We start from the raw sequence: 15,815 nt of genomic DNA, 5'->3' as shown, positions 1-15,815 counted from the left end.
CTCCCTCCCTCCCTCCCTCTTTCTTTCTTTCTTTTTTCTTTCTTTCTTCCTTTCTTTCTCTCTCTCTCTCTTTTTTTTTTTTTTTTGAGACTGTCTGCAGATCACAGATAGTAAATTCACAATAATGGACCAGGAAGTCATCACTGAAAGATAAGTAAGACCTAAATTTGTACCTGGCTGAGAGGTGACAGTTTTATAAGCAAAAGAGGTTAGCTGGCAGCAATTAGAAAGCCCCCTGGATGTGAGGATTGAACTAGGATGCCTAAAAAGCAGTCTATTTGGCAAAACAGAGGACACCACACCGTCAAGTTCAATGGGCTATTATTGAACAAATGTGATGAGCTGGGATTGAGACAAGGCGCTAGGTTCACACTCATGGTAAGTAAGGCAATTGTATGGTAGTGGAGCATGTTCATCAATGAGAAGGCTACAATATCCACCACTGGGATAATTTCTTTGTACCGGAACACATTCTCCTGAAAGTTCCTCTGAAATGCAAATGTGCCGTTTGGAAAAGGGTAAATCACCAACACACACATGCTGTTGCTGCTTAATATCCAACAAAATGGGTGATGCATTTATTCCGGGTGTATCTGTTGAGTACCTATCATGTGGCGGGCATCATTTGAATAAAATAGACAGCCATTGTTCTCAAAATATTTACCTTTTATTGAAAAGGGAGACTGCAAAAGAGCCTAATATATAATTAGAGGGTGTGTCAGATGATGAAAAGAAACCATGGTATGGGGGGTGGAAGGGGGTTGACTCCTTTTATGCAGGGTTATTGGAACAGAGCTTTTTGACAAGATGAAATTCCAGTAAAGACTGAATGGGAATGATGCAAAGCCATAAGAGAACTCCGAGTTGGATGCCCAGGGAGCCTGGAGGCTCCAAGGCAGGAACATGGATCGTGACAGGAATGAAGAGGTACTGGGGGCAGTGGGGGACAAACAACAATGCAGGGTTGAGGTAGCAGAAGATGAAAGGGTGGAACAGTATATGCTCAAAGTCTACTTATTCTGCTCCTGAGCTTTTTTGCTCAGGACCAGCAGCCTCGCTGTACATTGTACCTGGTACACACAGCAATCTGCGTCTTTTGATGCTTTCCTTGCCTCCCTTCCCCTAGACCAGCTGCTTAGAGAGCCAATGGGAGTCAGTAGACACGTTTTCCAGCCCCAGCTCCGCCATTTGCAAACATATAATTTGGGAGTATGTCCTCGGTTTATGGGGGAGAGATTCTCCAGCCCGAGAGATGAAGTAAGTTTGCTAGAGCACGTCCACACTTGGTTTGTGTGCAATGCAGTGTTTATGCACTCTGTCAGTTTCATTCTCATTTTTTGTATTGACATCTTTGATACTAGGTGTACTCTAATCAAGCACTTTCCCAGTTGAAGCTTCACAAGAAACCCAAGGAGTTGGCCCAGCATGTTAATTAGGCATCTTTGTTCACTAGAAACAAGTTCTCAGATCAGTGATTTCCTGTTTTTCCTACCAGAGAACCAAGTGGAATCCTGTTTAAAAGCAGGCTTCTGGAGAATACTTACACATTCAAGATTCAGTAAATTTGGAATGAGGCATAGACTGCTAGAATTTGAATGCGAGCCCTAGAAGACTTTGAAACAGATGGTGACAGTCCATCTTACAAGCACTTCTATGTTCAGTGTTCTAGCTGTTGCTGTCACTGGATGCTGGGAAAGTTTAGAGTGTCAGTGGAATGGAAATCGTAGTGCCAATGCTAATAGTAGCAGTTCTGGGAGATATAGATGCTGCTGCTGATGGTGATAATAAGGAAGAAAGAGACACAGTAGTGATGACAGGGATGGTGATGGAGTTATTGGTGGTGATGGTGATGGAGACAGGGATGAAGGCAGGGATGGAGACAGGGATGGTGATGTGATAAGGGAGATAACGATGGTGACAGTGATGGAGATGGTGATGATGATAGAGCAGGCAAATGTAGGCATCATGCATAGATACAAGGATGTAGATGCTGTTGCTTAGTTTCCATGTATATTTATTACATGAATGGGGCAGAGCTTACATGATTCACTGGAGCCCAAATTCTGCTTCTTTATAACTACGGACTTTGTGGCTTCACTCCCTTCTGCAATATAGTTCCCTGGGTCTGACCTCAGAGTTCTCCTTCCAAATGACCATCACCATCATTCTTTATGTCTAGCTAACTAGTCCTGGCTGAGTTAGTGTACACTTTGTGCAATTTTCTCATTTAGAATGAAACACAGCCTGATGAATTAGATGCTGTTCTTATACTTGATTGAAAAGTGGGGAAAGCAAATACTAGAAGATTAAATTTCACCTGGCAAGTGCTTGAGTTAGACAAGCTCCAGGAAGTCTTTGGCGGACCCCAGAGTTAAGCCGTTAGAACTACGTGACACTTTCCATGTAGCTGGCCTACAGCAGAGTCACTGAACACTGGGGTGAATAAATAAAGCAGACTGGCAGTTCAGGAGTGAACTTGATGGGGCCGATTGCTTAGCTTAATACACACAGGACCTCCTTTGGTCCACTCAGAAGTGAAGCCACGCTAAAATCGTTAGCTGGCAATGTGTGTTAGTTTATAAAATCTAGCATTGCACCAGGGTGTAACAGTTTGGAGCTGGAGTGTTCCCCAAAGGCTTCTGGGAAGTGAAGTTTTGTTCCCTAACCAAGCACTGTGCAGAGGTTGGGTCTCGGGGGCTTTCTGATGTCATCACTGGATTAATCTACTGATGGGTTCTTTATTCGTTGGGCTGGTGGGAGCTGGTGGGAGCTTAGGAGGTGAGTCTCAGTTTTCTCTGCCATGCCCTACCTCCATGACATTCTGCCACTCCACAGGCCCACAGTGATGGAGGCAGGGAACCACAAACGTTTCAGCACAGACCTCAAGACTGTGGATTAAAATAAACTGTTCCACTCAGACTTTTTTGTCATAGCCACAGAAAGCTAGTACACTGGCACAGTCAAGGTTCTCAGTAAGCATTTGCTATGTCAATGAACAAAGCATTTTTCCCCCTCAGAGTTTGATAACACATGACAATGCATTTGTTGATGATTCAAAGCACGGTTGACTTTGTATATATTGTTTGCCATTCACAGAATCTGAGGAAGAACCTTTGTAAGGTGGAGTGACAGAGCTTGTCCCTAAGACCATATCAGAGTAGACATTTTAAAAGGCTGACATTGTCCTATGAGAGTGGAACTATCAGAATGAGTCATTGCCTTCCCAGCCTAGGTGGCAGCAATGGCTACTTCGCCTTCTCCCTACTACTTTGGATCCTTCTCTGAGAAGGCAGCCATGACCCTCAACAAGGGCTGGCATTGTCTAATACATCTGACTCCTGTGAGGATAGGCTTAGACTTCCATTTGCTTTCAAAGGGATTGTCTCTCACAGAGGATGTGTGTGTGTGTGTGTGTGTGTGTGTGTGTGTGTGTTGACCCCACCTCTATAATGCCTCAATTTTACCTTAAGGCAACAGTAAGTCCACTGAAGAGTGAGACAGCTCCCAGCCTTGCCAGTTAAGATGAGAGGGAGGCCCATAGATGCTTCCCTTAAATTGTGTCCACGACCACTCCTCAGCCAGAAGGCTCAACTGCCATGCTCTCTCAGTTTTGCAGTAACAAGATTGTGTCTTGCTGTGTTCCTAAATATCAGAGTAACTGCCAGCTCAAAAGTCTTATGTCTACATGTAACATGCCAGGAGCCCAGAGTGTTTCAACGCCTGTAATAAATCACGTGTCCCCGAAAGCTTACATATTGAAAATGTGATTTCAGGATTTCAGTCAGTCATTCCTAATATGTGTACTGCCTTGAACAGCTCATACAGGTTATAAGTAAGAAAGAATTTGGCCCTTTTTCTGTTTTTCCTATTGCAGTAGTCTTGTGGGTAAAGAAGATGAGGGCTGAAAAAGAGAGGCCATTTGCAGTGCCCCCATTGGATGTCTATGTTTAAATGTTCTTTTAAAAAATCCTTTTGAGTGGATGCGTATGATGTATATGGAAGGCCAGGCGTGTACATGCTACAGCACACGTGTGGAGGTCAGAGTACACAATCCTTACCTTCCATTTTGTTCAAGAGACTCTCTTGTTTGTCTCTGTGTACACCAGGCTAGCTAGCCAGGGGGCATCTGCTGAGTCCCCTGTGTGAGCCTCTCAGCTCACCATAGGAGCTGGGATTACAGACTGGGCCCAGATCTATATAGGTTCTGCTAACCGAAACTCAGGTTTGTGCTTGGCAGCAAGCCATCTCCTCAGCCCCTTTAGAGCTTCTAGCCCACGTGACTTGTGCTTGTGCTACCTCCCACTCTGAGCAGACTGGGGCCTCTGTTCTGAGGATCCTGGCTACCGCCCAGGGCTCCAATAGCACTGCTAATTTCAATAATCTGTTTTATGATGATCAAAGAGGGTGACGTGGGAGGAAGTCAGCACTGTGGATAGCTCCGTTTCAGAGTGGTGTGCTGTCTGCTCCTTTCTCTAGAGAGTGAGGATCAAAGAGCTTAATACTGCTCAGGTTAACAATATCCCTGGAGATCCCAGCACAAAAGTAAAGAAAGACCTTGGGCTCAGGCATATAAGACAGCCCAGGCTAGAATGAAGCTGCCCCTGCCTTACTACACAAGGACCTAGCTAACTAAGAAGCTCAGCCTGTGTTTCAGTTTCTCATCTGAGAATATGTAAACCTATCACAAGCAGTAGTCTTAACAACATCACAATTTAAATTTACCTCAAGTACCTGCTATAGTAAATGTTCAATAACCAATATTAGTGTGACACTTTAAGCAGTGTAAAATAATCATTCGATCTTTCTTTCTTTCTTTTTTTTTTTTTTTTTTTTTTTGAGTGAGGCGAGATAGTATTCAGAGCATCAAGTTAAATAGTACTATTTACTTTGGGGGAAACAAGACCTTTAGTTTGTGCATTTTAAATGTTAGTGCCTTTGATTAGAAAAGTAGGATCACTGCAACTATCCATGGAGAAAAATCAGAGCTAAAGCAAAATAAAAAGAAAAATGATGGTGGTATGAGCAAGGAAGGGAAGGGAGAGAGGGTGCTGGGTTTTGGAAGACACGCTACAGGAGTCCTGTGGTCTCTGAGCATGTAAATATTATCACTCTTGCCTCCTGCTTTTTTCAACTATTCATCAGGTCATTAAGCATCATTTGTAATACTTAATTACATTTGAGATAACGTCAAGACATGAAAGCAGCCAGCCAGCTGTTGGCGGTGCTGAAGAGATAGGGAGCTGAAACTGAAGAGAGAACAGTGGGATAGAGAGGAAGGGAAAGTCAAAGACACATCCTTCCCAAGGCAAGGAAAAAGCCCAGAATTGAACCGTGGAGGGCTGCGTAAATGAGCACAAGGAAAGGAAGGGGGGAGGTGGGTTCAAAAAGGAGGTGCCCCAAAAGCCAAAGACTATCACGGTTTCATGAGAAAAGCGATGATTGACATTGCCAAACCTCTGAAAGGTCAGGTAGGTTATGGGCTGCAGACATCTAACCCCATCTGGAATGTGAGTGACCTTCGGTATTTCAAGAATGAGGTCTTTCTGCAGGACAGCTCAGCAAGGTGTCCGCCCTGCCCAAAGGGATCATTCCTGCCGAGCTGTAGCTAAGCGTTGGTACATGTATGTAGCATGTGTGTGTTGATGGGTTCCAACCCAGAGCACACAAGAAATATCGGCATTTGACCCAGCACTTCTGCTTTCAGGAATTAACCTTAACAAAATAGGCTAAGGCTTTATTTGGAAAGGTGAAGCCTGAGCACCATGGAAAAGAATTAATAACAGGTTTCTGATAGAGGTTTGCAAATAAATCTCTTACATGGACGGCAAGATGATGTAGGTTAAATAAACAATGAATATCCGCAAGTTTAAACGATAGACAATCTTAAAATTGTGTTTTAAGTAAATTTTCCAAGAATAGAACTCATACAGAAAAACTCACAAATCACAAAAATGCTATTCAGAGACCAACTCCATAGCCACCACCAATATTAAGAATCAGAACACAGCAATACCCTCAGTTTGCTTCCTGAGAACCTCAGATTATTATGTCTTGCTCCAAAAGACCCACTGTCATGCATTTGGGAACTGGGTTGTATATTTTAAAAGCTACATATGTTGAATCACCATGTGAATAAAAGAAAGAAAAACCTTTTGAACAGGTTCATTCATTCCCAACTCCTCCCAACACCCCCAAATCAACCAAAATCTTGCTTAGAAACAAATATTTCTTTAATTTGTTTTCTTTTTCTTTTTTAGGTTCTATTTTTTATTGATTGCATTTTATTCACATGGATAATGAACTGCCATGGGCTACCTCTTTGCAGGGGTTCCAGGCCATCTCCATGAGTGGTCCTTGGCTGAAGTATCAGTTTCAGAAAAGACCCCTGGGCCCAGACTCTTTGGATCTGTTGCTTTCCTTGTGGAGCTCCTGTCCTCTCCAGGTCTTTCTATCTCCCACTTCTTTCATAAGATTTCCTGCACTCTGCCCAAAGTTTAGCTATGAGTCTCAGCATCTGCCTCGATACCCTTCAGGGTAGAGCCTTTCAGAGGCCCTCTGTGGTAGGCTCCTGTCTTGTTCCCTGTTTTCTCTCTTTTCCGATGTCCATCCTCTTTGCCTTTCTGATTGGGGATTGAGCATCTTAGCCAGAGTTCTCCTTCTTGATTAGTTTCTTTAGGTGTATAGATTTCAGTATGTTTTTCCTATATTATATGTCTAATATCCACTTATGAGTGAGTATATACCCTGTGTGTCTTTCTGCTTCTGGGATGCCTCACTCAGGATGATCTTTTCTAGTTCCCACCATTTACCTGCAAATTTCATGATTTCCTTGTTTTTTATTGCTGAGTAATATTCCATTGTGTAGATGTACCACAATTTCTGTATCCATTCCTCAACTGAGGAGCATCTGGGCTCTTTCCAGCTTCTGGATATTACAAATAAAGCTGCTACAAACATGGTTGAGCAGATGTCCTTGTTGTATACTTGAGAATCTTTTGGATATATGCCTAGGAGTGATATAGCTGGATCTTGAGGAAGCAGCAACAAATCAAGTAATCCAAATAAAAAACGGGGTACAGAGCTAAACAGATAATTCTCAATAGAGGAATATCAAATGGCAGAGAAACACCTAAAGAAATGTTCAACGTCCTTAGTCATCAGGGAAATGCAAATCAAAATGACCCTGAGATTTCACCTTACACCCATCAGGATGGCTAAGATGAATAACTCAAGTAACAACACATGCTGGAGAGGATGTGGAGAAAGGGGAACCTTCATCCACTGCTGGTAGGAATGTAAACTTAAACAACCACTTTGGAAATCAATCTGGTGCTTTCTCAGACAATTAGGAATAATTTGTTTTCTTATACTGAGCTCTTCATGCTGTGCTCTATATGGCTGAGACCCTGTCCCATCTTCCTCTGGGATTCTAAGGGCCAGCCACTAGGGGTGCCAGTAGGGCCAGGTGGCTGGCTTTGGAGGTTTTTGTTTCAGCTGGTCCATATTTGGGATACCGCATGACAGGTGTCGGTGAAGTAACAAGGGTGTTTGGTGAGGATGATTATCGACACACTGATGGATATGAGGAACTCTGTTCACTTCTTTCATTGATGGGTCCCAGAGTCCCCTGGGCCTGGGTAACACTGACCGCTGACTCTGGCAGCCCTGTGAAAGCAATATCTGCCCGTGATTGCAGGCTGCAGTGAAGGAGTGCTGGCCTCCAGCTCAGGGATGCTGGCCTTCAGGGGTTGCTCCTCCTAAGGGCTGCAGGATGTGGTTCTGCCTCCTCAGCATTCGCCCCACGCCAACCCTTGGAGCTTCCTGTGGCTTTTCATACTTTTGGGACTCATCAGAGGTCTGGCAGCAGTGGTGGTGTGTGTGTGTGTGTGTGTGTGTGTGTGTGTGTGTGTGTGTGTTTCGTTGTTGCAAAGTGGAGTTGAGACACACAATCCCTGCTTAGGGGTGGCTGTTTTTATCTTGTGAGCAAAGGATACCAGAAAATATTGCAAAAGAGAACGAAGAGATGAAAGATGGACATATGGCTCAGAGGTTAAGAGAGTGAAGAGATGATTGATGTCCTTCTCGGGAGATACCCTGGGCAGAGTGTCCCCTCACAGGAATTCCTGCATGCTGTAAAGGATCTGGACAGGTACAATGGAATCATCTGGCTGCAAAGGGACAAGTTGGCTTTTAGTATCTTTTATGGACACAAGGGCAGTGGCAGCTCCAGTTCTTCTTCACTGCTGACTTCAGTTCGGCAGATGTGGTACAGAATGGCATAGTGGTGAACTGTCCGTCTCTGTGCCAGAGAACATGGGTTCAAACCCCAGCCCAGGCATTTATTCATTAGGAATGACTTCTAAACTTCTGTGTTGAACTGAGCTGTGTTTGGGAGCTGGGGAGCTAAGATGTTATTCATTTCCAGTGGTTATCGTGGGTAACTAACTAAATAAACCTTTATGCCCGCCACTCAATTAGAACAATTGCAAGGGGAGTTCCCCTTTCATTAGCAGCCCAGAGCTTGCTGTTTTACATACATCTTATCATTTATTTCTCAGAACTCCATGACGTTGTCAGGGAGATTCTAATATCACATTTTCACAGAGAAGCGGCAGACACAGGTTAATTTTAGAAGTCTTGATGATATCTAATTCTTCTTACTAATTTTACAGTCATGAAAGAGAATTTCAGTATTACTCTTTTCATCACTCCAGTTTCTTTTCCCACCGCTTGACTAAAATCGGGCTTTGGAAAGCACAGTTTGGCACATGGATTCTCACGTGGCCAAATCAAAGGTATGCTTTTCTGTGTGTATCTTTCTTCTCCTGCGAGGCATTTTATACAGCCAAACACACATTTTTAAAAGTCTTTTCTCTTGGCTTCAACTCACTATACTCCATTTGTTTTCTTACCACGTTTTTCGCTTACCTTCTCCACCTTTTACGCTGAGACTCACTGCTTTCTCAGACCTCTGAGTGCTGAGTCCAGTAGGTTCAAGCCTGAGTCCCTGTGGATACCTAAGGATCTCTAGTCTCATCTCAGTACTTTAAAACCAACTTTAGGACAGTGACTCTCACACTGAAGTTGTGTCTCCAACTTCAGTCCAGAGCTCCAGGCTCCTGTGTATAATATTTAGACGTTCAATAGATACTTCAAACTTACTGTTTCCGAAACAAATACTTAATTCTCCCTCGAAGAAACCCGAATTCCATCTTCTTCCTGTTTTCATCCACCCAGGTAAATGCCGTTTCATCCATGAAATCTGAAAAGACCTTAATGTGAAACTAAACAAATGAGCAAACAGGTAAAATCATTCTTTTCCCATTTTTTAATCATCTCTCTCCCTCGATTCTTTCCCTTTACTTTCTCTACCCCCAACAGTCTCTTCATCCCTTATTTATCTTACTCATTGGTGTTTGGGGTTGTTTTCTGTCATCTGATCACTGTGTCTGATACAGCAGACATCAATCATATGTGAAAGGCCTGCTTCTGAAGCAGATCAGAGCCTGGAGATTAATATATTTGACTGTGTGTTGATGCACAAGACATCAATCAACACATACAACAATACTATAGTTAAATTTTAAGGTGGCAAATTTTTCCTATAACTTTTCTCCTATTTGTTTCTACTAAAAAAAACAAGCAAACAAAAAACTGAGCAAGGATCCAAGAAAGTTGGCAAAACAAGGGAAAAGTGCCCATGCCACAATAATTTTAGATCCATAGGTATTTTCTATTATAATGCTCATATGATCGAAAAATATCCTAAGCTAAGGCTCAGAGCGATTTAGCGAACTCACGCAATTAGTTGGCATTTCAACCAAGTTAGTAGCCAGGCTTTCTGGCTTGGAGACTATAGCCCTGATTCAGAGACCCCAATGAGCTGCAGAAAGGCAGGTGTCTTCTCTGAGACACCCCCATCGGGTGGCTCTGTCCCCCTTTAAATTACTATTGACTCTTAGAAACCATTCTCGGGGGAAGAGTCACTGTGCTGAGGACCTCGGTCTCATAGTAAGTTGCAATTCAAGACAGGGAATTTTCAGGTTAAAGTACATGCTTTGGGGACATGCAAATATTTCATAAACACATGATGGCTCCATGAGGAATTCCTGGAAATATAGGCATTTGCTGACTTTGGGTTTTACTATGGACCATACATGTTTTATTGAGGGAAGCAAAATAAAAAGTGGTGGCTGATTAATGCATTTTAATTCACTATGCATTTATACCAGAATTTTATTGAAAGGTCAGATTTTAGAAAACTTGACTGCACACACACACACACACGCACACATATACATTTAAGTGGATGACTCTATATTGGAGTTCAGTTATAAAATTTAAAGATATCTGTTATCTCTCTGGTGTTTTCAGCATGCTAAAGAGGAGAGGATTTTTAAAAGCTTTTTTTGTTGGAAAAAATTCAAGAGACTATTGATCGGGTCTCACTTTTATGCATCAGAATCATTATTTTCATGCCATCAGGCCACAAATAAGTGAAGGTACAGGCAGAGTTTTCATTTTGCTAAATGTGGACAGACAGAAAATGATATCACTTAAATTCATGCTGACTGTACAGAGACAAGTTTATGGCCAGGCTGTTTTATGTACAGCTGCTGACAGGACATTAAAGCATCAGACACCAGGACTCCTTGGTAGCAGTCCTTCACTTATATGGAGGGTCTGGATGGCTTGCTGATGGTGAGGTCAGGAAGGTATGGGGGAGACAGGCAAGGTGCTTAATCCAGAGTTGTCAGAGAGCCAACAGGAGGCGTGGCCACCTCATGTCAGCATGGAGAGTCTCCTTTATTCTGCACGATGCACATTTTACAACAGATCTCACCTTTTCCAAGAAAAGTTTTCACATCCTTGCTAATTAGATCTTTCCAGGACCTTGGTCACACCTCTTCAGGTTAATTATCACACTGCACTGAACTGGCTTCTTTCCTTTTCCAGCTTTCCTACCGAGAGAAAATACCAATGGTTGCTTTCTGTGATGATGTCAGCGTTGTACCAAATGGATTTGATGGTATCTGTGGATGACAAAATACGTGAGCAAGACTCCTATTTGTGTGCAAACACATTAATAAAACACATCAACGGCTCCTAGTGCTGACTAAGGAGTTGGCTGAGTGGTTAAGAGCGAGGCATGCCTTGGGAGTTCCTGTGAAGCTTGAGGGGGTGAGGGCTGAGTGGAAGGACAGTCGGAATGAGATGCACAGCCATCACTGGGCCTGAGCAAAGGGCAAATAGCAGGCTACAGACTGAACTGAGGAGAGCAGCAATCACAAGCTTTGCTCTCGATTGTGCCTCTGTGGTTTTTATCTTGGAGTTGTGACTTTTACTCTAAACTTCTTCCTTTTTCAATACTAATATTAATGCTTACTATTTAAGAACATGTATATGTGGGGGCCTGTGTGATTCATAGAGAAAGTGTGGAGGTCAGAGGACACCTTAGGAGAATCATTTCTCTTCTTTCATGACTTGGATCTCAAGATTGACCTCAGGTCTTCGGATTTGGCAGAAATGACTCTTATCCACTGAAGCATCTTGCAGGCCTCCTTCCTTCTCATGCCCTTGTTCTGCTCATACACATAAACACTTCCTCTCTATCTGTTTCCTCCGTGTGTGTGAGAGAGATGTGTATGTGGTGTGTGTGTTGTTTGTGATATGAATGTGCGTGATTTGTGTGTGTAATGTATATGTAGTGTTTGTATGTGTGATGTGAGTGCTCTTTGTATGTGTGGTAGGAGTGGTGTGTATGCTGTGTGTGTGTATGTGATGTGCTGGATATCTGTGTGCAATTTGCATGTATTATTTGTGTACACGATGTAACTGTATTATGTGTGTGATTTGTGGGTATGTTGTGCTTGATAACTGTGGATAATTTGTGTATGTTGTTTGTGTGTGTGTGTGATGGATCTGTGTTATGCATGTGATATTTGTCTTTCACTTGTGTATGTGTGATGTGTGCGATGTGTGTGTATATGTGTATTGTTTGTGTGCGTGATATGTGTGCAAGCGTGTACCTGAGCATGTGTGGGTATTGTTTTGGCAATGTTTTCTTCCCCCGAAAGAGCGTTTTATTCATCTCATCACTTCAGCAACCCCTTATCATTTTGAAACAACTGAAATGTTTTCTCCATCTGTACTCCATCACGCCCTTTCAGTAATTGTGTGGCTCAGAAAAGATAAAATGCTAGGAAATAAAATGTAATTATCATTGTTTCTATTTCATAGAGCAGAGAGGAAAGACATCTCAACAAATGACTAAGATGATGTCTGCTAATAAATAATTGCCTCCCTGGAGAATTCAAAGAAGGCAACATGCCACTGCTGTCCTCCTGTGTACACCCCTGGCAGGCTCCTGGCTCACCAGCAGGGGTGAGAAACGAAGTGTTGGCAAGGAACATAGTTCTGAATGAAAGCAACTCTGTGTATAGTAGTGGGATGGTTGGGGAGGTTGGTAGATGGACGCACCTGTGAAGCACCTGTGTAGAAGAGTTAGGCTGGATCCAACCCTCTGTGCCAAGACAAACCGAGCTCCTTGAGTGGAGTACCCAATAAGGAACTGACGATTAGCTGCTGGAGGTATACTATGGAATATGTTAAATGGCACAGCCTTTTGTTCATTTTCCCTTTCCTGCTGCCTAAGCTTAATCTAGTAACTCAGTTGAGCTATGCAAAAATCACGAGTTGCCGTGTTCTGACCCTCCTTTCCAAGCAGCAAGTTGAGTGGGGAGTGCAGAACTGAAAGTCTGGATACGTTGCCGGTATGCTCCCATGACGCAGCCAGGGGCCCAGAAGGAAAGGTCTGAGGGTAAAATGAGCCACCTCCACTTTTGTAGAGCTTTCAGTGAACACTGCCAGGCACAGGTGGGGAGGAGGGAGGCTCAGGCTGAGACCTGCCTGTGCTGGAAACCAGAATCTTGGATAGTCACTGGATTTGCCTGCTTAGCTTTCCTCACTCACACGGAGTAAGCATAATATCCTGCAACACTGTAGAGCAAAGACTTAGCACAGGTCAGATTGCATCTACTCAGCAGACAACCTCTCCAGGTCAGTTGAGGTAACTCTAGCTTCTGTATGACAGCCAACACATCTCGCCAATTAGGCTCAAAAGAAGCAACTTTTTTTTTTCTTTCAAAAAAGTGATGGCTCATTTATTAATGCATTGATTTGAGCCAAAATGTAAATAATTCTAAATTATACATGGCTTGAGGTAAAGAAGGCTTTCCTATTTTAAAATCTCCATCCATTCAGTAACATCTTCCTTTGACTGTTCTTATTTGGAACTTAGTCTTTGGCCATAAATTCATTTTACTTTGTTCTTTTATTAAAAAAAAAAAGGAAAATAAACAGAGCAGAGGGGGCTTTCCAGCATGGGAAAAAGCACACTTGTAGCACTTGGTAGGTGTGTCAGGCAGATGTGCATTCTCTTATTGTCTTTGAATCCATTAACCCTGACCTTGCCTTAGCCTCTCACACTAAGAACCTGTCTATACATATCAGGCATTGCTAGGTTTTGCAGAACAATGTCAGCATTTGCTCGACTTACACTATTCATGGCTGGTGGGCTGTTTCTGAGGGTGCATCATTGCCGTGGTCTACAGAGTATGAGTTAATAAGCAACGCTGCCCCCTGGGATTCACCTGGAATCTATCCTTGCTGCTGACCTCTTGAGCTTGACATTTTGCTCTGTGTTGAAGCACATCCAGATGGCAGCTTCTGAGAGACCAAGTCTAGCCCCTGAATCAGCTCTGCTGTGTGCCCCAAAATGTTTGACGACATGACCTCTCTGTCAGAGGCTAAAGCAAGAGCACTCAGCAGCTGTTGGCACAAGTCTGCATAGGTCTGACCCACTGGCATTTCTGCTGGAACACAAAGAAGGAGAAGGAGAGAATTGGACTTTTGGTAACTCCAAGGACAAAAATAAATAAAATGAAATAAAAATGCTTGCCTCAGACAGGGAATGGAAGGAAAATCTTGCAGTTATTTTAAGGGGTACAACTGAGAGAGTCCAGCTGAATAAATGGACGTGCTGCTGCAACTTCCAAAGAAACTTTGGCTCTCATTTCTCCCTACCACCAAGAGTTGAGGACATCCTGGACCGTATTTGAAAGGACTGAAACACTTCAGCCACCATTAGAGGAGAAAGCTTCACAAACCAGCTGATACATAAGAGCACATTCTGTCACCCTGCTCAAGGACACAGAGAACCAATTTATGACCCGCTTTAAGCTCAGGGCCCCCAGGGCTCTGTGTGCAAAAGAAAAGCTGAAGAGTCATGAAAGGAGATGACCAATGAGGGGAAGGGTAGCCAAAGGACAACCTCGGGGAGGTCAGCTTGGTTAGAGATCTAGCCTCTGAACCGAGGCTATAGAAGAGAGGCAAGAAGGAGAGTGTAAAACAGAGAGAAGAGGCTCTACACATGAGGGAAGACAGGCTAGCCCGCCAGAAAACGTAAGTCTTTCTCTTATGGCTTGACCTCTGCGGGGAGAGCACAGTCCTCCAGGAGAGAGAGGTATCATCAGCATGTGTTGTTATCTTTGGGGCACAGATACGGTACCGGCTCTTCAGTATTGTGCCTCTAATACTTGTTACAACCTTGAGTATTTCTGTAGTCTGAGGCATCAACAGGACAGCCACTTGTGAGATGAATCTGGGGTACCGGGGTGATTTAGGAGAAAGTTTGGGGCTATCAGATATGTCTGGATTCAGTGAAAGTATGGAGAAAAATGCCACTTCATAGGATGATGGGAGATAAGTATTTAAATGCCAGTCCTGTCATTTTCTAGAATTTAAAAGGCTTAATACCTAATTCCTCTTTCTCACAAGTGGTGGTGAGCCCCAAATGTAACAATCTATTCCATGATACTCTGTAAACCGCAAATATATAACTAAGCATATGGGGGCCTTTAGAGCCACAGAACTGTATGCAGACACTATTAATGCTGTGCTATGCATGCTTTACCACAGCACAAAACTACTAGAGCAAATTGTCATTCTCTTCTGTCCGGTCGGATGGAGAGAGGTATTCTAATACTGAAGTCCCAAACTCTTGGCACTGAAAATTTTTAGTGTCAAAAAATGAAGTCAGCTCTCTAGGTTGCCAAATCTATGACACCAAAATCTCTGGACCCAACTACTTTTAAAAAAAAAAAGATTTATTTATTTATGTATATGGGTATTTTGTCTGCATGTACATTTGCACACTAGAAGAAGGTACTGGATTCCATATCTTTCAAAAAAGTGAACTGGGTCATCTTCATGGCAATCGTGGGCCGCTTGTACCCTGTAAGAATTGCATACCATTTAAAACTATTTCAAAGTTCTTTTCTGTCTTAGGAATCTAAGTTTTCTAGCTCACACTAGCTTCTCCAAATTATAAATATTGTTTTCACATTATAACTATTTTCTGGAAAGACCTACTGTCAAGCCGACAGAATCAATGTTGTTCTTTCCTTAGCTTTCTTGACTAATTTAATGCATTCTTAGCTTTGGAACAGACTTAATTAATGTGCTTCTTGTTGCAACAATACATTCAAATTCACCATCCACATTCCTGTTTACAGCTGATGTGACATTTTATACTTATAAATTGGCATTGTGATTATTTGCATACATAGAATTATAGCCACTGCTACTAGGAACTCTCACCTAGAGTCTGGCAGGAAAAAAATCTTAATAAGACCAGTCACAAGAGTACCATGCCTTGGCTCTGACACGACGTCCATAGAGTAGCAGTGGTGCTTTCACTCTAGATGTTGTCAGTTGTGTTCACAGAAAGAAAGCTCGCTTCTAGGAACCATAGC

Source organism: Psammomys obesus, unplaced genomic scaffold (assembly GCF_907164565.1).
Source record: "Psammomys obesus unplaced genomic scaffold, mPsaObe1.curated_primary_1811, whole genome shotgun sequence".
NCBI classification, from domain to species: Eukaryota; Metazoa; Chordata; class Mammalia; order Rodentia; family Muridae; genus Psammomys; species Psammomys obesus.
Note: the sequence above shows the minus strand (reverse complement) of the source record.